This window comes from Euprymna scolopes, chromosome 26 (genome assembly GCF_053919585.1).
Source record: "Euprymna scolopes isolate OS-2025 chromosome 26, ASM5391958v1, whole genome shotgun sequence".
Lineage (NCBI taxonomy): Eukaryota > Metazoa > Mollusca > Cephalopoda > Sepiida > Sepiolidae > Euprymna > Euprymna scolopes.
In genome coordinates this window covers 88,786,120-88,809,092 of record NC_136507.1, presented here as the reverse complement: position 1 = coordinate 88,809,092, position 22,973 = coordinate 88,786,120, and the positions used below count along the sequence as shown (strand labels likewise).

General features: G+C 30.6%; 1 long non-coding RNA gene across 1 annotated transcript in view; it reads left to right on the top strand.

The window, feature by feature from the left end:
• LOC145248251 (uncharacterized) overlaps positions 1-22,461 on the top strand; it is a 53,642-nt gene extending 31,181 nt beyond the window's left edge. Inside the window, exon 3 of the long non-coding RNA XR_013863348.1 lies at positions 21,777-22,461. This is a non-coding gene — a long non-coding RNA (uncharacterized LOC145248251). The remainder of the gene's footprint in view (positions 1-21,776) is intronic.
• Positions 22,462-22,973: the final 512 nt, after the last annotated feature.

Here is a 22,973-nt window from a genome sequence, read left to right as displayed (position 1 = left end):
GCTATACCATAGCTGGAAATCTTGTGAAGTAAACCTTTATGCCATACTCTATCAAAGGCCTTCGATATGTCAAGAGCAATTGCCCTAGAAAGGTTGCCTCTGTCGAGAGATTCGCTAATCCTATGAGATATAACTGTAAGCACATCTGCTGTAGATCTAGCAGAACGGAAACCATATCATGTGTCACTAAGAAGGTTATTTTTGTTGAGATAGTTGATTACTTCTCTATTTAACACAGATTCCAGCAACTTACTTATGACGCACGGGAGACTTTTTTGTCTGTACTGAGACGGGGATGAGCGATCACCTGAATTCTTAAATACAGGCCATACTGATAAGATTTTCCGGGGTGATGGGAAGCAATCCACCTTAAGACAACGTTTAAACAGTTTTGTAAGTATGGGCGCTAGTTCTGGTTGAAGTTTTTTGAGTACTATAATTGGAATACAGTCAGGGCCGGTTGCTTTACTGGAGTCCAGGTTTTTGATTAGCTTGGCAACATCACGTACATATATTTGTATATCACATAGCATATTTTCTGATACTGGAGGGAATATTAGGGGTTGGCGGCCTTGGTCGCAAAGGGTAGAATTAGCTGCAAAGTTCTTGGCAAAGAGTTTGGCTTTGTCTGATGCTGACGAGATTAACTCAGGTCCATTGATGATAGTTGGGATAAAGCACACGCTTCTGTTCAGGATTCTGTTTGCTATACTTTCTTCAGATGTATCTTGTCGAACTCAGGAATGTTCCTGTTGAAATCGAGAATTTGGGCGGAATTTCAAGCGCAACCATTTATTTACTTCACGGGCTTAGAATGCTCGTAGCGTAGTGGTTAGAGTATTTGGAAAAATAAATTGTAAAATGTGATATTCTCCTGAAGGTTGAAGGTCCAATCCTCAGTGTGGGAGACCGAAAAATACAATTTCGAATTACTTAGAACCTCTAAATGGGGGGGCACAAAAATAAGCATTAGAAATAAAAACAAAAAGAAAAATACCACTGGATTAGGTGACTGGATAAGGGAACTTAACAGAAATAATGAAAATTTTTAATTAAAATGGTCAGTAGTGGACATGGGGAGGAAGTACAGCCCTGGGAAATCAAAAAGGTGCAATCTATGTTTATTGGAAGCCTTCTACATTGTGAATTCCAAAGAGGAAAATTTGAATAAAAGACTTGATGCCATACAGGGATGCCTTCATAGAAATAGATTTCTGCTACCACGCCTTAAATGTAACTGAGGCATAACCTTTTTACAACAATAAGGATCATCGGATGCCAGGATTAAATTTTAATGTAGAGTTAAATAGGTAGAATTGTTAAATAGGTAGAATTGTTAAATAGGTAGAATTGTTAAATAGGTAGAATTGTTACAATATAAATGAAGGATCCAAATCTAACATTACTTTCTTCTTAACCGGAAATATAAATAAAGTATATAGCTCATCTAGGAATGTTTTATTTTCTCCATAACGGCAATCATTAAGAGATTACAATTTTTAATCTTAATCTCATATAAAAAGATGATGCTTTTTTAATCTTCAAATTTTCCAAAGAGATTATTATTTCGATGTTAATATTTTCAAAGAGATTAAATCTTCGATCTTTATATTTTAAAAAGAAATTATAAGTTTCGAGTTTATATTTAAAAAGAAATGATAATTTTTGATCTTTATATTTTAAAAAGAAATTATAATTTTCGAGCTTTATATTTTAAAAAGAAATTATAATATAATATAAAGAAATTATGATAATTTTCGATCTTTATATTTTGAAAAGAAATTATAATTTTCGAGCTTTATATTTTAAAAAGAAATTATAATTTTCGATCTTTATATTTTCAATATTGATCATAATTTTTTGATATTAATATTTTCAAAAGAGATTAGAATTTTTTATAATAATATTTTTGAAAGGAATTATAATTTTTTATATCAATATTTTCAAAAGAGATTATACATTTTTAAGATAATATTTTTGAAACAGATTATAATTTTTTATAATAATATTTTCAAAAGAGATTATAATTTTTTATTATAATACTTTCAAAGGAGATTTTATTTTTTTATAATAATATTTTCAAAAGAGATTTTAATATTTTATAATGATATTTTCTAAAGAGATTATAATTTTTTATGATAATATTTTTGAAACAGATTATAATTTTTATAATAATATTTTCAAAGGAGATTTTAATTTTTATGATAATATTTTCAAAAGAGATTTTAATGTTTTATAATAATGTTTTCAAAAGAGATTATAATGTTTATGATAATATTTTTGAAACAGATTATAATCTTTTATAATAATATTTTCAAATGAGATTTTAATTTTTTATGATAATATTTTCAAATGAAATTATAATTTTTTATATTAATATTTTCAAAGAGATTAGAATTTTTTAGAATAATATTTTTGAAAGAGATTAGAATTTTTTATAATAAAACTTTCAAGGGAGATTATAATTTTTATGATGATATTTTTGAAAGAGATTATAATTTTTTATGATAATATTTTTGAAGCAGATTATAATTTATTATAATAATATTTTTAAAAGAGATTCGAATTTTTTAAAATTATATTTCCAAAGGAGATTTTAATTTTTATAATAATATTTTCAAAAGAGATTTTTATTTTTTATGATAATATGTTAAAAAGATATTGGAGTTTTTATAATAATATTTTCAAAGGAGTTTTTAATTTTTATGATAATATTTTCAAAAAGATTATAATTTTTTATAATAATATTTTCAAATGAGATTTTTATTTTTTATGATAATATTTTCAAAAGAGATTATAATTTTTTATAATAATATTTTCAAAGGAGATTTTAATTTTTGATGATAATATTTTCAAAAAATATTAGAATTTGTTATAATAATATTTTCAAAAGAGATTAAAAATTTTTATGATAATATTTTCAAAAGAAATTAAAAATTTTTATAATAATATTTTTAAAGGAGATTTCAATTTTTATGATAATACATTCAAAAGAGATTATAAGTTTTTATAATAATATTTTCAAAGGAGATTTTAATTTTTTATGATGATATTTTCAAAAGAGATTAAATTTTTTATAATAATATTTTCAAAGGAGATTTTAATTTTTTATGATAATACTTTCAAAAGAGATTATAAGTTTTTATGATACTAGTTTCAAAATAGATTTTAATTCTGCATGATCATATTTTCAAAAGAGATTAAATTTTTTATAACAATATTTTTAAAGGAGATTTTAATTTTTTAAGATGATATTTTCAAAAGAGATTATAAGTTTTTATAATAATATTTTCAAAGGAGATTTTAATTTTTTATGATAATTTTTTGAAAAGAGATTTAAATTTTTTATGATAATATTTTTGAAAGAAGTTATATATTTTATGATAATATTTTCAAAAGAGATTATAATTTTTCATAATAATATTTTCAAAGGCGATTTTAATTTTTATGATAATATTTTCAAAAAATATTAGAATTTGTTATAATAATATTTTCAAAAGAGATTAAAAAATTTTCTGATAATATTTTCAAAAGAAATAAAAAAATTTTATAATAATATTTTTAAAGGAGATTTCAATTTTTATGATAATACTTTCAAAAGAGATTATAATTTTTTATAATAATATTTTCAAAGGAGATTTTAATATTTTATGATAATATTTTCAAAAAATATAAGAATTTGTTATAATAATATTTTCAAAAGAAATTAAAAATTTTTATGATAATATTTTCAAAAGAAATTAAAATTTTTTATAATAATATCTTTAAAGGAGATTTCAATTTTTATGATAATACTTTTAAAAGAGATTATAAGTTTTTATGATACTAGTTTCAAAATAGATTTTAATTCTGCATGATAATATTTTCAAAAGAGATTAAATTTTTTATAATAATATTTTTAAAGGAGATTTCAATTTTTATGATAATACTTTCAAAAGAGATTATAAGTTTTTATAATAATATTTTCAAAGGAGATTTTAATTTTTTATGATGATATTTTCAAAAGAGATTATAAGTTTTTATAATAATATTTCCAAAGGAGATTTTAATTTTTTATGATAATATTTTCAAAAGAGATAAAAAAATTTTATGATAATATTTTGGAAACAGATTATAATTTTTTATAATAATATTTTCAAAAGAGATTAAAATTTTTTTATGATAATATTTTCAAAAGAGATTATATTTTTTTATGATAATATTTTTGAAACTGATTATAATTTTTTATAATAATATTTTCAAAAGAGATTAAAATTTTCGATATCGCTATTTTCAAAGGAGATTTTAATTTTTGATCTTAATATTTTAAATAGATTTACTTTTCAAATTTATAATATTCGATTTTAATGTTTTTAACAGATTATAATTATCGATTCCAATATATTTCACAAGATATTATAAATTTCAAATTTTCATATTTTTAAATGAGATTATAATTTTCTGAACAGTAAAACATTACTTTAATACAACAAAACGATATATCAAAAAATTTCGTTACATGTCGTAACGGATAAAGTACTTGGTTAAATTTATTTCTAAGGTCACACTCTTCTGGAGTCTTAAGATTCAGTTTTCAGTGCGTGCAAAGCTCAAAAGTCAATTGCGAATCCCTTAGGAATTTTTCTCAATCATTGCTGATAAAACGTCAAGATGTTACTCCTATGGATTACATAAAGGATTCCGTTCCAAGATCTGGACAGATTCCAGACTTCTATAGAAAGACAAACGAATTCAACAAGATACATCTGACGAAGGTCGGAGGTTACAGCGACCGAAAAGTTGTGAAAATTAACACCCAAGATCAGTAATCCGGAGAATCCAAATAATCCAAATAATGAATAATCCAAATAATCCAAAACAATCCAAAAAAAATCCAAATAATCCAAATAATGACTAATGAATTTTTGGAAATGGATATTAAGTTGGAATGCGGCGTCTATATGATCATATCTTTATATCTACCTACTAGTCGTGCTATATTACACGCTTTTAAGTTAAACTACTATGTATTTGATCTCGGATAATATGCACGTGCGCGCGCACACACACACTCATATATATATATATATATATATATATATATATATATATATATATATATATATATATATATATATATATACCTTCCGGGTATGATCGGTGGCCTATTTAGAAATATGAGACGATTAACATCATTGACCTTCGACATCTTCCGTTTCCTCTCAGCACCAAATTCCAACACTTTCTTCTACTCATATTACAATCCTTTTCACACACACACACACACACACACACACACACACACACACACACACACACACACACACACACACACACACATATTAATTTTTAATTCGACTGTATATGTGAGTGCAAGTCCGTTCATGTCTAACCAATTTACACTTGTAAGTAGTTTTGCGTGTCTCATCGTGAACACACTTGCTACGTCTAGTTACACAGCTGTGAATCGGCGAAACAGTTACATATATATATATATATATATATATATATATATATATGCATACACAGACGCACACACACACACACACACACACACACACACACACACACACACACACACACATATATATGCGCTTTCTATCGCATATTAAGCACTTTGTGTAAACAAATTGAGTTTAGGCATTTGGTGGTTGACTTTCGATCCTGGCTTGAGGTAATGGCATGTCTAGTCAGACTGAAGAGCTGTGATACAGCGAAACAGTACTGTATGTGGATTACTATATATATATACTAGCAAAAGTACCCTTCGTTGACTGGGTTCAAAAACAGCCTACAGAAAATGGACTCTGATTTATTAAAGTATGATAGGTTATGAAAAGGAAAGGTTGTAAAGAGATAGCTTCGAATTCGGGGGTATCAAAACCAAAGCAAAATATGATGAAAGTAAAAATAAAATAGATAAACCCCATAATTTATTATACCATACCTGTTCACACTGAAACACTTATCACAATATTCTGTGGATCTATATTAAGAAACTTGTTAAACTTTGTGACATATTTCCATTCTATGGAGGTCAGGCGCGAACGAACACCCCATAATTTTATTATACCATATTTCTTCAAACTGAAACATAATTATCAAAGTATACTTACGCAGATAGATATGAAAAGTCTTTATTAAAGTTTGTGCCTATTTCCATTCTATGGAGGCCAGGCGCGAACGCAGACCCCACAATTTTATTATACCGTCCCTATTTAAGTTAAAACATACTTATCAAAGTATTCTTATGTACAGCTATATCATAAACACCTGTAAACGTTTTTTTTAGTTTTTAATTTTTTTATTTCCATACTTTGTGGACCAGGCGCGAACGCAGACCCCACAATTTTAATGAACAACCGTTTCTGTGTCTCGATACATCTTCTATCATTATATGCAATCATTTTTTTAAAATAGTCAACCATATAGGAGCCTATTCATGACCAGACACACACACAGACATTCAGCTTTATATATATATATATATATATATATATATATATATATATATATATATATATATATATATATAGGGTTATGTATGATAAAAGAATGAAGGTTAAAAAAAGTAAGTTAATATATCGATGTATTTATTCTAAGGGCGGTAACTCTATCATACTATAAATTGAATTAATTTTTACTTTTTACGCTTAAGGTAAACAATTGACAGTAAGGAGTGTTTAGCGAAATTATAAATCCAAACCAAACGTAATCATAAGGTTATAATTAGCTAATAATAAGAATTATAATTGAAGTAGTAATAAACCTTATTATGACTGTTAAGTGTACTTAATTATGTATGGTTAAATTAATAAATAATTTAATATAATCGTAAATTGTAAACAATTTTTTTAGTTTAGTTTCGTATATTCAAACATGTGTAATAGATTATAATTATTGATGTCATTTTCATAAGTATGCATAAATTTATTAGAATGAATAAATTAACTAATTATTAAATAGAACATTTTGGCAGACTATTCCTAAATTAATAGAGCTTGTTAGTACGAAAAGATGGGTTTAGTGACTTTATTTCTAAAATTGAAAATGGAAACGTATTATAAGGCATTTATAGTTGCTCTTCCAATTTTCTGATTTTAAACATGTCAAAACGCACTTTATTTCCTTTTGACCGATTAATTGTTGCTATTTCTTCTGATGAGTTAAGGGCAAAATAGATTCACTAGTTGATATAACAATTAAGTGATTGATTTTTGTACTACGAAACAGATACTGTCAAGAATTGTAAATGTCAACTGAATTAAAGGAATGAATTACAAAATGGTCAACATCATGAACTTTGGAATATAGACTTTTGTCATTCATTCAGTATATATATATATATATATATATATATATATATATATAGTAAGTTATGCAAATATATATGGTAATTAAGCTATTATTAGAGCTAGGTAGTAAGTTATGAAGTTATTATTAGAGCTAGTTAGAAGTTATTATTAGAGCTAATTTAGAAGTTATTATTAGAGCTCTACCTATGTATTGAGCACTGTTGAAGTAAATACTGAAAAATTTACGCATAAAATTATATCTTCGTATATTAATTTCTGTGATTAAATGAAGTAATCATATGTATATGACTACTTAATTTTATCACATAAATTAATATAGGAAAATATAATTTTATACGTAAATTTTCAGTATTTACTTCAACAGTGTTCCATACATAGGTAGAGCTAGTTAGTAAATATATATGACAATTAAGCTACACAGTATATTCCGCGTTTCATTCTCGTGAGAATTCGTCAGGCTTATGCAAAGAGTTGTGATTACCTCGTCTTTTTATATACAGACATGCTATTGGTAGCAAATCTGCTTCCTAGTTTCCACCGTGCCCATTCTAATCAGCCAATGGGCGTGCACTTTCAGCACAAAGGTACAGTTGACCTTAGGTTCACCCTTTTCCTTTGTGTGTGCTTTTCATGGGGAAAGTATATATCTAAGTAGGCTGACCTTTTTTCAACCGACGGTAGCAACAGTAGACATTGATCTTATGACATTGTGGGAAAATATTTGGCATGATATGACCTTCACTTCTTACAACCCTTAAAGCCATCACAGTAGCCGGGTATTTGGTATGCATAATCCTGACTACTACTCTCTTTAAACCGAACTCACGTGCAGATTATTTAGCAACATGCAAAAAGTTACTGATTTCAAGCTCATTTTGTTTTGCATCTAAATGACTACGACTGCATATATTTTCATTTCTTGGGGTAACATCTTTATCTGAATGAGTTTTCTGAAATTACATAACATATATCAACTGCGTCAATCGCTTCATTGCAAATTAGTAAAATACCAATATTTCACTAAATATACGATACAAAAAAAAATGAAATTTGTATCATCAAATGACTGTTTCAAGGTTAGTTATTTCCCAACATTATATTCAAATCCATGCGATATTCACGAAGTTATGACATTTTATTTATTATCAAGTAATTTATTCTGTCCAGCGCTTTATTGCAGGTCTTTTAAAATGCAAAAAAAAAAAAAAAAAAAAAAAAAAAAGCGGCGATTAACGGTTATCGAAAAGGAAAGGCTTGTTGCTGGACTCGCAGAAGGATTGTTCATCAAAGATTTTGCTATGGAGCTGGAAAAGGACCCAAGAACTTTGGCTTCATTCATGAACAACCTCAGCACCAAATCCAGAAAGGATAAGGGAACCAGGAGAAACCTTTTACATTGTGATATTCGGAAAATTCGTAGCGAAGTCAACAGAAACACAAACAATACTGTGGTTCCATTTTTGCAAGAGTTGGAATTGCTCCAAGATCCAGGCAGGCCCGATGTAATGTGTTGATTGAGATGGAAAGGAACATCAAAACTATTCCAAGGCCTTCATTGAGCAAACAGTATAGGAAAAACGAATGGTTTGGGCACAGAATTACATGAAAATAGATTTCCAACCTATTTACAGATTAGACCCGTGCTACTCTTGACGGTCCGGATGGTTGGGCCAAAGTTTGGAACTCGAACGGAACTCCAACCCCTACCGAGTTCATCGCCAACAAGGAGGTGGAGGCATCATGTTTTGGGCGGGAATCATTGGGGATAAATTGGTTGGACAATTCCGAGTTCCAGAGGCTGTAAAACTTATCAGCAATGCATACCCGGCCTTTTTGGATAAACATTTGTCACCATGGCTAGATGACCTACCATTGTCATGTCGCTTTCAGATGATTTTTATGCATGACAATGCACCATCCCATTCTGTTAGGGCAACTGCATCCTTCCTTGAATCTATGGGCTTCGTTGGAGAAATTCTCATGAGCTGGCCACCGTGTTCTCCGGATCTTAACCCCATTGAACATCTCTCGCCAATATTAAAAAGAGGTGTTTATGAGGAAGGAGAGCAATTTACTTGAAAGGATACCCTGTAGAGAAAAGTAGTTGATTTCGCCAGAACCAGAACTCCTTTTCAGATCAAACAATTGACTTCTTCAGTGGACAAAAGGTTGTTTAAAGTTATTTTAAAAAATGGTGGATATGACGATAAATAATTCATTTATTTGACGCTTAGCACCTATGATGTGCTTTTGTTTATAACAGAAAAATATAATAAAAAGTAAAGTTTTCATGATTAGATATTGGTTTTTCCCCTAATACAACATTTTAAGAGACCTGCAATAAAGCGATGGACAGTGGAAATTACTTGATAAAGAATAAAATATCATAACTTTTTGAATATCGCAAGAATTTGAACAAAATTTTGGGAAATAACTAACCTTAAAACAATCATTTGATTATACAATTTTTATTTTTTTTGTGCTGTATATTTAGTGAAAGATTGATATTTTACTAATCTGCAATAAAACCTATCGACGCAGTTTATAAAAATTGAGAATTTGTTCGTGTTTGTGTGTTTATGTAAGGTCAACTCTCAACCTATATACTTAACGAATTTTTGATCTACAGACTTGAGATTTGGTATATAGAGTATTCAGACATGTTGAAAAACTCTTTAGTCGGTTAAAAAAAAGGGCTGCCAAGTGGTCAAAATGGAAAAATTAGTACTGTTTCACGATTGCGCATGCGCGAATCATTCCCTTTACAACTTCCTTATGTTAAGAATAAGTAGATTTGAAAAGACTTTTTAAAGACAGTGTCAAGCTGATCTAATGGTTATCGTACTCGACTCACTGTCTTTAGGTTTTGGTTTCGATTTCAGCTCGAGTATTGTACTTTTTACTTCCGAGAAGTGAAGTGTTTAGAAAGAAAAAACATAATACTCGCCGACACATGTCTCAGTTTCTTTCTGTTTTTTTTTCACTAATTTTTTTTAAAAAGAGATTTAATGTTATGTTTAATATCGGGTAATGCCGGATACATTTGTTAGTAATATTTTAAAAGATTTGCGTGTACAGTGAATATCCCCTCAAATAGTACAACTACTTTCTCTCTCTCTCCATTTATCTATGTATGTATCTATCTATCAATAGATGATAGATGAACAGATAATAAAATAAAATACGTATTAAATACGTTTGAAGCCAAAACAACGCATTATTACAAAATAAGCAGACATTTATTTTGTTTGAAATTTATATTGAAATTTATATTGAAATTCATAAATATATTTCGAAGATATACTTCATCTTCAGTATGTCTTTTTTTCCTTCTTTTTTTACCATGTTGTTGTTGGAGCAGCGAATCAGCAAGTAGAAATCTGTTGTTTTTACAGTAGTTCTTTTAAATCTCAGAACTGTGCGTTTGGTCACGCGGAATTCAATTTAAGATGTTTTTGTGCCTTAGAAGCGCTGGTTGAGTTTGAATAAAATAAAACACTGAAGGGCCAGCTATATATATATATATATATATATATATATATATATATATATATATATATATATATATATATATATGGTGGAACGAAAAAAGTGTCGCCCTAAAGAAAAAAAATACTACAGCTATGTTTTAAAACTTTTATTGAAGAAATCAATTCAAATAACTTGACTATGTAGTAGAGCTGACATCTATCTAATGTAGTCGCTTTCAGCCTCAATCACTGCCTCGATACTGATCCGGAACTAGGAGCATGCCTTTTCCACATGCGCCGGCAGGAGCTCGGCGAATACTCAGAGGATGGCGGCGATAAGGCTGGTTTTGGTATTGTAGGAGGTCATGGTGATGTTCTCGACTAATAACAAAACAAAGTAGTTCAGCGGGTTCAGATCTAGGGTCAGTGAGAGAAAGGTTCAAAGTCGTAGCACTCTTTCTGAAACCAAGCTTGGGTCTCTTTGGACTTGTGGGCCGGCGCCTGCTGCCAACTTAGGGTCTGCTACTAGTCATTCTTCAGCACATCTATGTGCACTTTGGTGTTGATTTTCAAGCCGAAGATCTGATGTGGCATGATGTACCCTTCATTTGAAACCACACAATGACCATAACCGTGACTGGAAAATTGTTTTCATCACTCTGGGCATGTCTCTGTTATTCGTGGCAATCTAGTGATGCATTTTAAAGGAGCTACTCATGGTCTTGTTGTCATAACTTCGATTGGTAGAGTTGTACAGCGGCGCACCTCCGATCTCGCTCGTTGAATAGTGCGTTATTTTCAGACATATAGAGATAGAAGGCTCTTATCGTTCTGGAAATTTGCACACAACTGACCAACTAGTAGATGGTTTGCAAAAAAAAAAAAAAAAAAAAAGAAAGAAAGAAAGAAACCGGTTTTCATCATACGGAAATGGAATCATGTCGTTTTTTCTAGAGTGACAATTTCATCGTTTCATCTTATATATATATATATATATATATATATATATATATATATATATATATATATATAAAGAGAGAGAGATAGAGATAGAGAGATAGATAGATAGATAGATAGATAGAGAGAGAGAGAGAGAGAGAGAGAGAGAGAGAGAGAGAGGGAATCGGACCATATGATCGTCAAACGTACCTGATACACTTTTAGATTAAGTCCAATCTTCTTTTCTGAACCTTACATTAGAAATAAAAGCTGCCCATTTTCTCCAAATGCTCAATTATAAGAGTGGTTTAAAATCGTATTAAATCGAATTAAATCCTATTAAATATGACGAGATTTCACACGCTACTGCAATTTCAGCAAGAAATTATTCAAGGGTCGTACATGTGCAGACACACAGACAAAAACACACAAAGGCCCATGTACGTGGTGGCAAAGGCACCAGGCGTTGGCCGGGAATTACTTTAGTAGTTATACATAGAAGGAGAAGGAGAAGCATGCAATATATCCAGTTGGGTATAAACGCATATTTACCGATGCAAGGGACTTCCGGTTTCGGAACACGTTGGAAGTAAACGGTGTAACTTAATCAAAAAACCCTGACGAACATGTAGATACACACACAAATTATTATCTAAAACTGAATGTTTTCACCGAAATATGTTTATCTATATACTAATATAATACCTTTTACGTACATACGTTCTTACGTTTGTGATTATAAGTTATTCGACCAGGAGATGGTATTTATTAAAAAAAAGGATAGAAGGTGATAACTAGGGCTATGGCAACAGTATGTTCTTTTCCTTGTTTTGATTCTCAGGTATGTATCCATTGGTATCTTATATGTTTTTATGTAGAGTGATGTGGTTCTCGGTTGATTAATTGTGTCTGTGTCGAATATATACTCGAGAGTCAAAACAATGAAAATAATATGCTGTTGTCATAGCCCTAGTGATAACACACTACAAACATTAAATTTGTATATAGATATGCTAATTTAATGTTCGTAGTATGTTATCGCCTTCTATCCTCCCTTTTTAATAAATAGGATCTCCCGATCACTTAAAACACAATGCAAAAAATAAATAAATAAATAAATAAATAATTAAAAAAAAAAAAAAAAAAGTCCCTTTTGGGCCGCACATGAAACTTAAATATACCCTCTTGGTCTTCTGGCTAAGATCAAAGCGTAGTATTTGTTCTATCAAAAGATGATTAATGATATCGTGGGGTTTTCATTTTCGCCGGGTATCCATGTAATGAAACATGTCACGGACTTCTATAAGGATTTTGGAGATGAACCGTAATAACCAGATATATTCTGACACTACATTAACCAGATTACTCAGATAAATACTTCACAGTTTAATTGGTCAAGATCAAAGTGTAGTATCTGTTCCGGCAGATACTGCAAGCTATGACTAGCTAGGACTAGCTATGACTAGCAAAGACCAGATGTGGGGGCAACCCCACATGCCTGACCTTTAATCAGCTCCCATTTCCCACCTCTCGGGAGCTGATCCCCCCTTTCCCTTCCCCCTCCCTTCACTCCTCACATTAAAAATTGGCCTTGTGCCTAATTTGCTCGGTGGGGGAGCAAATAAATACCATCTGTTCCGGCAGATACTGCACTTAAGATAATTTGTACCAGTCAATGGAGGGGAAACCCTCTATACTGGGACAATTATTATTTTTGGTAACCAGAGTGCCCCCTTTTTGCCTACTTTTAGGGGAGCTGGTTTTTACCTCACATTAAAAACGGCCTTGTGCCTAATTTGCTCAGTGGGGGAGCAAATAAACACCATCTGTTCCGGCAGATACTGCACTTAAGATAATTTGTACCAGTCAATGGAGGGGAAACCCTCTATACTGGGACAATTATTATTTTTGGTAACCAGAGTGCCCCCTTTTTGCCTACTTTAAGGGGAGCTGGTTTTTACCTCACATTAAAAACGGCCTTGTGCCTAATTTGCTCAGTGGGGGAGCAAATAAATACCATCTGTTCCGACAGATGCTGCAAGCTATGACTAGCTATGACTAGCAAAGACCAGATGTGGGGGCAACCCCACATGCCTGACCATTAACCAGCTCCCATTTCCCACCTCTCGGGAGCTGGTCCCCTTTTTCCCTTTCCCCTCCCTTCACTCCTCGCATTAAAAATCGGCCTTGTGCCTAATTTGCTCGGTGGGGGAGCAAATAAATACCATCTGTTCTTTAGATGCTGCACTTCCATTTCTTGTTCTCTTTCGGTGGAGGAGAAATCCTTCACGACTGTGACAATTTTTTATTTTTGTACCTTTTCTCCACGTTAAAAAACGACCCTGGTGTCTAACTCTGTCCCGTGGGGAGGCATAGTAAATAGGTACAATAATATCGCAAGGTTTCCATTCGCACTGAACTCCATAGAATGCCCAGCAGTAACATATTACATATGAAATATGCCGACGTGGAATTTCCACAGGTCCAACTAATTTGCAGAATTTATTTTATAAACATAATATTTAAAAAACTAATTTAATATGTTTGTCCACAGAAATAATTACTACTTAAAGTAAAATGTAAAATATTTTTTATATAATAAATTAAAATAAGAGATTAATTAAAGTAATTATTATAATAAATTAAAGGATTTAAATTCCTGAGTAGCCTTCGAGCCAAGATCACAGTGTAGTATCTGTTTTGATGCTGCATTTCACTTGTTTGTTCTCGGTTAGTGGAGGAGAAATCCTTCATGACTGAGACGATTTAAAAATTTCTTTCCTATCCAGGGTGCCCCTTTTGGGGGAGCTGGATTTTCCCCAAATTAAAAACCGACCTTGTCTCTTATTCTGTTCTCGTGACGAGACAAGTAAATAGGAATCTAGTAAATTAAATAAGATATTAAAGCATTGTCTAGTATGTATATAAAGGAAATTTACAAAAGGCAATACAATGGCGGTGGTGTAACAAAAAGACAAAAACCTGAACAAATTAACACAACGACAGAATAAGCTATGCACATTCACTTTTATTGAAGCAATTAATACGATGTTCCTTGAATAAATTCCCATACTTTTCTTGTACAGGTATTTAAAATTATCGTAGACTTTTGAAAATTAAATAGGCTATTGCTGTACATCTTATCAGAAGACTGACCAATTATTATGATTTCAGCTTCAAATGAACAGTTATAGCAGGATTTAGAATACACCTTACTAAAGCATGATTGTCACGGCTGTTATCTGGACGCGAGGATACTTTAGAAGAATGATATGCAATAAAATTCTATTTTAAAGTCGGAAAAACATGCGACAGAAACGTATGGAATGCTTCAGACTGCTTTTGGACCATCTTGCATGAATCGGCCATCTGTTTTTGAGTGGCGTGAGAGATTTAAGGGAGACATAGAGTCTGTGAGGGATGATGAGAAGTGTGGGTGAAGTAAGGAAGTCAGAAAATCAGAGTAGATTGGCCAAATAAAGAATTTCATGGATAAAAACCGTCGTGTGTCTATAGAGACAATAAGTGCACGGTTTGATGTCAGTGTGGGAACTGTACATACAATTATTCGTGAGGAACTGAAATGCAGAAGATTTGTGCAAAGTTTGTCCCAAGGGTGTTCCATCCTTGTAACAAACTAATTGACCAAGGTAAGCATCAAGACAATACCTCACCCTCTCAACTTTGCATCCTGCGACTTTAGGTTATTCCCTAAGCTTAAGGAAAACCTTAGGAGCTTTTGTTATTAGAGAATTGAGGAGATGAAAGAGACTGTGACGAGGGTCATTAACACGCTCATATAAGAGAACTTCCATGGTGCTTTTTAGTGGTTGTTGTTACTTTAATAGAATATTTAACTCTTGATTATTTAACCACCTGAAGCAGCAGTCCAACGACTGAAATTAAAGTGACGCTTCTTCATCCATGTAAACTCTGTAATAATATCTCAGGATGAGAAATACTACAGTTGCGGATCAGACAGTTAGAGAATGTCTCCTCTTCCTAATGACATGATATTATTCCCTTTCTGAGGCTTTATCTCCCAGTTTAGAAGTATCCTACCTCTAATGGAAAATAATCAATTGCACGAGAACAGGAATAGGGCGATCAAAAGTTGCTATGACTAGATAGGACTATAAAACTGACTCAAACATCTGCGAATGTGGAGATGCATGCGCTCTACTACCCAATTATTGCAGCTTGAAAGCTCTTGCAAACATTATATAAAAAGCACAATAGATGTATGTATCTCTGTGTCTGTGTGAAAATATATACACTTTTAAACTACTAATCACATAAAACTGAAATTAGCAAGAAATAGTAATCAAACAGCAAGGGTAGTTTATAACAAGTACAATCTTTGTTTGGATGGATGAATAACGCATATAGAAATATGTCGACAAGTTGAGATGCAAATTGTCCATTTCAACTAGCCGACATATTTCTATTACTTTTGCGCGTGCGCAAATTAATTTATAGCTTAATGTGGTTTTAATTTGAAAATTTTCTTATCTATCTGTCGATAGCTCAAACAGTAGAGAACACGGCTGGAGCGCTAAATGTTTTGTTTTCGACTCTAGTTGATTGCACTGAAGTCATTAAAAAAAAGAAAATTTTGAAATCAGTATTATATATTGGGTAGAATATAATATTTAATAGAGAATCGGCTCTGTAATAATAAATATGGAATCTTCCTGAATTAAAATATATTTAAGCGTATTTTACGACTTTGCACCTCCCGCAAAGGACTACGCAAAGAGTGGTAAACACGTATGCTCACGTGAATCCAGAATACGCAAAGAAGATTATCGATAAAAGCCAGTTTAAAGACGACCTATTTTTCTCTTTTGTTTATTTTCTTAACTCTTTGTGTCGACGTTGCGAGCTTGATTCCGTGTCTCTTGTGCCAATTGGTAGAGTATGAATGCGAGAATAGTTTTTCGTCTATCGCATGATATATATATATATATATATATATATATATATATATATATATATATATATATATATATACAGATTAGTTAGGATATTCATGTCAACACGTGCGTAAACCATTCATTACTTTGTTGTGTGTTCTGTGTTTTTAACCAATTCTACATGTTAGTATGTTCAATTCAGATTTCTAGATCACACTCGGGGTGTTGTTTCTGAACTTTTTAGATGAAGATTGATAATTTGTATTATGGGCACGGTTCGGACAACTGTTCTAATCTTGGCTGTTATTCTCGCAACGTTTCGGCCAATGTAACCGCCAACGTTCTTCAAGTGTATTTTCAGCATGATTGTTCTTGGCGAAACATTCTTTATTCGCCATTCACCAATAACAGCCATTTTGAAAATACACTTGAAGAAGGTCGGTGATCACATCGGGCGAAATAATGTATTGTTTCTGAATCTTTGTATTATTTGGATTGTTCGGACTATTGTTCTCGCGACGCTCTTTTCGTTTCATATATTTAAAAAATTCATACAATTAGAATTCTAGCAACTACGGTTCGTTGAAAAAATAAAAAAGGAATAAAAGAATTCTTTTTCACCATTCGCCAACAGCAGTCAGTGTGAAGATACACCTAAAGGAGATCGGGGGATACATCGGTCGAAACGTTGTGAAAAATAACAACAAAGCTGAGAACAGTAGTCTGAACACTGTGCCTAAACCTAACCGTGAATTCCACGAACAAAGCTTCTTTTTAAAAGAACAGTGCACTTGTGGAACCCTCTTCCGTTTGTCAGCTTTCCAGTTGACTACAATATAATTGTCCTCAACGGAAATACGTTCTTCATGAGCCATTCCCTTAAATAATCCAATTTACCAAATTTCCATTACTAACGATTACTACGATATTGTCCCATTGACTCTCATTAATTCATCCTCGAGTGACCTCCGGGCATTGATAAATGGTGATTCCTTTGTAAAAAAAAAAAAAAAAATTAAACAATCGTCATTTACAAAATTCAGAAACATCTCTTCTTTATATATTTCAGTATTTATATATTTTTAAAATTAATTTGCTATTTTGTTTGAATAATTTAATCTTTTATTTATGTATTTGAAAATTTAATCTTTTATTTATGTATTTTAAAATTTATTTACGTTTATTAATTTTTTTGGTAAATATATGTGTGTATATATACTTCTTGGAAATATATAAATATGTATTTTTAAGTATATATATATATATATATATGCTCAAAGAAGTATTGAATATTCTTTAAATGGAGACTTAAATGGAGACTTCAAATGGAGATTTATGGAGATAATAAAAAGTTCAACATGCAAAATTGATCTTAGACACAAGAGTAACAATATTGACAATACAAAAATATATACTAGTGCATATAGATTTAATTATCAATTCAATCGCAAAACGTCGTATTCCTAATTTATTATCTAGCACCCTCTCTCGTCTTCTGATGAGAAGCATTAGGCTTTGAAATGCCTAGGTATAAAGATATTTTATAATCCATACCCCGATTGATATCTTTCCTAGTTGAATTAATATTCAAATCTATATACATCAGTATATATTTTACGCATAATGCATATACGGCACAATATATACATATATATATATATATGTATATATATATATATATATATATATATATATATATATATATAACTACTTCATTTATTCGCATAAATTTAATATACGAAAGTATAGATTTATGCGTAAACTTTAAGTATTTACTTCAAAAGTAATCAATACGTAGGTAGAGCTAGTTAGTAATTTATAAAATATATATGGCGATTAAGCTACACTGAATATTCTACGTTTCATCCATTATAGGATTCGTCAGGCTTATGCGCGAATTCTGTGGGGTTGCTTCTTGTTTTTATATATGTTGAGGATTTCTAGTTAGCCAATCAGCTTTCTAGTATCCACCGCGCCCCTTCCTATCAGCCAATGGTCATGCATTTTATCGAACAAAGGATCTGTTTTAGAACTAGGTTAGTGGTTTAAGGTAGACGTTTTCCTTCCTTATATATATATATATATATATATATATATATATATATATAAATATACCTATGTGTACACACACATGCACACATATATATACATATATATACATATATGTGTGATCGTTTATGCATATTCATGTTTATTTAATTTATTTATTTGTTTGTTTTCTATTGTTATTGTTAGTTTTAAAGCTATTTTGTATCGCTATGCTAGAATAAGTTTTATTTTGTGAACACAGTTGTTTGCTATTTCTCGTCTACAGTTTAGTAGATTTTGAGATTCTTTAAAGTACAGGATAGCAAATTTTTCATGGAGGCATAATTTACATGGGTCGTCTAAATGTCTGCACGTGGTAGCTTGTCTCATTATTTTCCATTCGACTACCGGCGAATGTCCGCTTTCTTTGAGTTCCCAGTATTTATTCGCTAGTGTTGTTTTTATACGGTGTTTTTTATTTTTTATTTTTTATATATATATAATATATATAATATATATATATATATATAAATTTTATAAATTACTATATATATATATATATATATATATATATATATATATATATACGATACACAATAACATTGAATACAGCACAATAACGTTGAACATGGCACAATCACGTTGACACAACGGTTTTCGCCAGATTACCAAAGTTAAGCAACAATAAGTCTGGCCAGTGTCAAATAGGTGACCATTTGGGAAGGCTAGACGCTGTATGTACTGCTCCGATTTGTAGAAATTTCCAGGTTGGTAGCTGGGGGCGCGTTTAACTCATTAGGGGAGATGCACCCCTGTACTAAAATGAAACGCAACGGGAAACTACCGTCTTTACTTGTCTTCCCAAGATTACCATGGCTCTACAATTTGGAGAGTCGGGGTCGCTGATGCTATTAAAACAGAAGGACCGTCGCTTGCATACATTTTACTTAAATTCATATTTTAAAATACAGTCACTCTATACTGTTGATTAGAATTGTAGTTTGAAATTCGCATTGCAATTTAGCATGAAACTGAAATTAAATACATACATCATTTACAATTATTAGCTTATTTAAAAAAAATTTTTTTCGAGTTAAAAACCAATGTATTAAGGGCCGGTTGTGATATATTTTCGTATTGTCGATATTTTTCTTCTTGCGCATATTTTTAAAGAATATATCCCTTATAATATAATCCACATTACTAAAACAATAAGCTCAATGAAGAGGTATTTTATTTTTCAGAGCATGTACACTATTCAGTTTTATCCTAATAACCGAATGAATCAGAATACTACAATGTTTTTTTTTTTGGTTTGTATTTATTAGATTTTGATTTATTTCATTTCTAAATATAGACGAATATTTATATTTCCTTTTTCTATAAGCGCCTTCCACGTGTTTCGTTGTAGATAGAATCAATGTTGTCATCACACAACTTATCAGAGATAAACAAATATTAAAGAAAGATAGAGTTCAAAATAAACTTCGTAGCGTCGTAGATGTCCTTTTCTCTTCCCTGCAACCTCTATCTCACAGAAGAGATGTTGCGAGTTTGTCTCTGCTGTATCGTTATTTTCATGGAAAGTGTTCGACTGAGCTTCAGTCTATGGTCCCCCCCTCGCCAATTTTTCACAACAAACACTCGTCTAGCTAAAAACACTATTAATAATTCCCTCAACTCTTTATCTGTGCCTAAACCTAAATGTAGATTCCATGTTCTTTCTTAGAACTGCACGCCTGTGGAATTGTCTTCCGTTTTCCTGCTTTCCAGCTGACTACAATATGGTTGTCTTCAAGTCTAACGTAAACAAGTTCTTGATTAGCCGTTCCACTTGTTAACAAATTTACCGAATTTCCATTTACTAACGATTAGTATATTGTCCAATTTCTACTGTACACTCTTTAGCCCTTATCCTCGAGTGGCCTCTTGGCCTTGATAAGTGGTGATGCCTATGTAAAAAAAAAAGTAGCGCATAGTTAGATGAAAAAAGAAAATTTCGCTATCTTATTCTTTAAAGAACCCCAACATCTATTAAACTGTAGGAGAGAAATAGCGAAAACTGCGCACAGGATAAAATTTACTTTAGGATAGCGATATATAAATTATTTTAAAACTGACAGTAACAATAGAAAATAGATAAAGAAGTAAATAAAATAAACATATATATTTGTATAATAAGTAATTTTATAAATAAAATTTACATAATATCCGAAATATAAACAAAAACACAAAATAATATATCTAATTACACCTAGGTCGAAAGTAGGTCAGCGTCCTGCAAACAAACGATATCTACCATTCTCATAAAAACACACAAAGGGAAAAGCGTAAATCTGAGGTTAACTGTACCTTAGCCCTGCAAGTGCCCGATCATTGGTTGATTAAGATGAGCGCGGTTACAACTAAGAATCTATGGCTAACTAGAAAATTCAATATCACGAGTTTATATAAAAATGCGCAATAACCACATTTTTCGTGTGAGCCTGACGACTTCTCATGATGATGAAACGCGGAATATTCTGTGTAGCTTTAATTGCCATATATATTTTGATAATTTACTATATATATATATATATATATATATATATATATATATATATATATATATATATATATATGACGAAAAAGAAATGAACCATATTCGCAAATTATAAAATCAATAAGTCGATTAAAAGTCGATTAAAAAAACTTAAAAAATCACGAATTGTAATGGAAATCGAAAAAAAAAAAAAAGAAAACAACAAAAAAAAACAACAAAAAAACAAAACAAAACAAAAAAAAAAACACATTCAGACATATATCCTTGAAAAGATTGTCTGACGAAAAGCGCTTCGGGTTCCATTACAATTCGTGATTTTTTTAAAATCGACTTTTTAATCGACTTATTTATTTTCTAATATCCGAATATGGTTAATTTATTTTTCATCATTTTAAAATTTTGCAATTCTAATATATATATATATATATATATATATATATATATATATATATATATATATATATATATATATATATATGTGTGTGTGTGTGTGTGTGTGTGTGTATACAGCGTGTCCAAAAAAGGTCACTGAAAGGTTGAAAGTCTTTGTCATTTTACCATTTATGATTATTTTTCTCCATTTCAGATATCTTACAGATAATACTCTGGAAATTAATTATGGAAAAGTACAGCACTGAACAACGTATGCAAGTTGTGAAATTATTTTACCAAAATCAGGCAATACTTTGAGGACAATATTATCTGTCGCTATGTCAATCTCATTGCCACCACGTTCCCCAGACTTGACTAGCCCACACTTTTTCTTAAAGAAAGAGTCTATGTTAGCAAATTTCAAACCATGCAAGAATTGAAGGAAAACATCAGGAACGAAATCAGGGAGTTATATCGCAATCCAGAGATTCTGCAATCCGTCATAAATAATGTTTTGAAAAGAGCACACATATGCGAATCTGAAAATGGGCAACATTTAAAAGACTATTTTTCATAAATAATAATCCTTTGAATTCTGCATTTTTAAAAACAATTTCTCAAAGTTTTCGTCAGATTGTGTTAAAATTACAGAAAGATATTATCAAAAAAAAAAAAAAAGAATCTATTAAAGTACAAACCCCTTCAGTGACTTTTTGAACACCCTACATATATAATGCCGTTCAAGATAAGATAAAATACAAGTATATATATAATTTTTTTTTATCATTTCCATAAGGATAATTCATGTCTAGGCATTACGAAGCCTAATGCACCTCACGAAGTTCGTTTATAAACCCTCTTCGTTTTTTTTTTATTGAACAGACAAATAAATTCATATATGCCGGTATATATTTTATTTTGTCTTAAATTTTATTTTATGCTATGCTCCAACCTCACATGTTGAGCTTCATGTATTCTGATAAGTCCTTATTTAAAGAATTTATCAATAATTAAATTTAAGCCGATTTGGTATACATATATATATATATATATATATATATATATATATATATATATATATATATATATATATATAAAAGATAAACTTAAAAAATATTAATAGAGTCTCTTCTATGTCTCTCTCTCTCTCTCTCTCTCTCTCTCTCTCTCTATATATATATATATATATATATATATATATATAAACTAATGTACCGATCATTCTGGGATATATATTCTAGGCAACATGGTGAGTATCGTGAGTTCTTTTTTAACTTTACATATGTGTATTTAAAAAAACTTTTAAAATTAGGTTTTTCATCATTTTTTATTTAACGCTTAAACTAAAGTATCTTTCTTGCTCTTATGGCCGTGTTTGTTTAATGATTTATAATGTTGTTTACATGTGAGG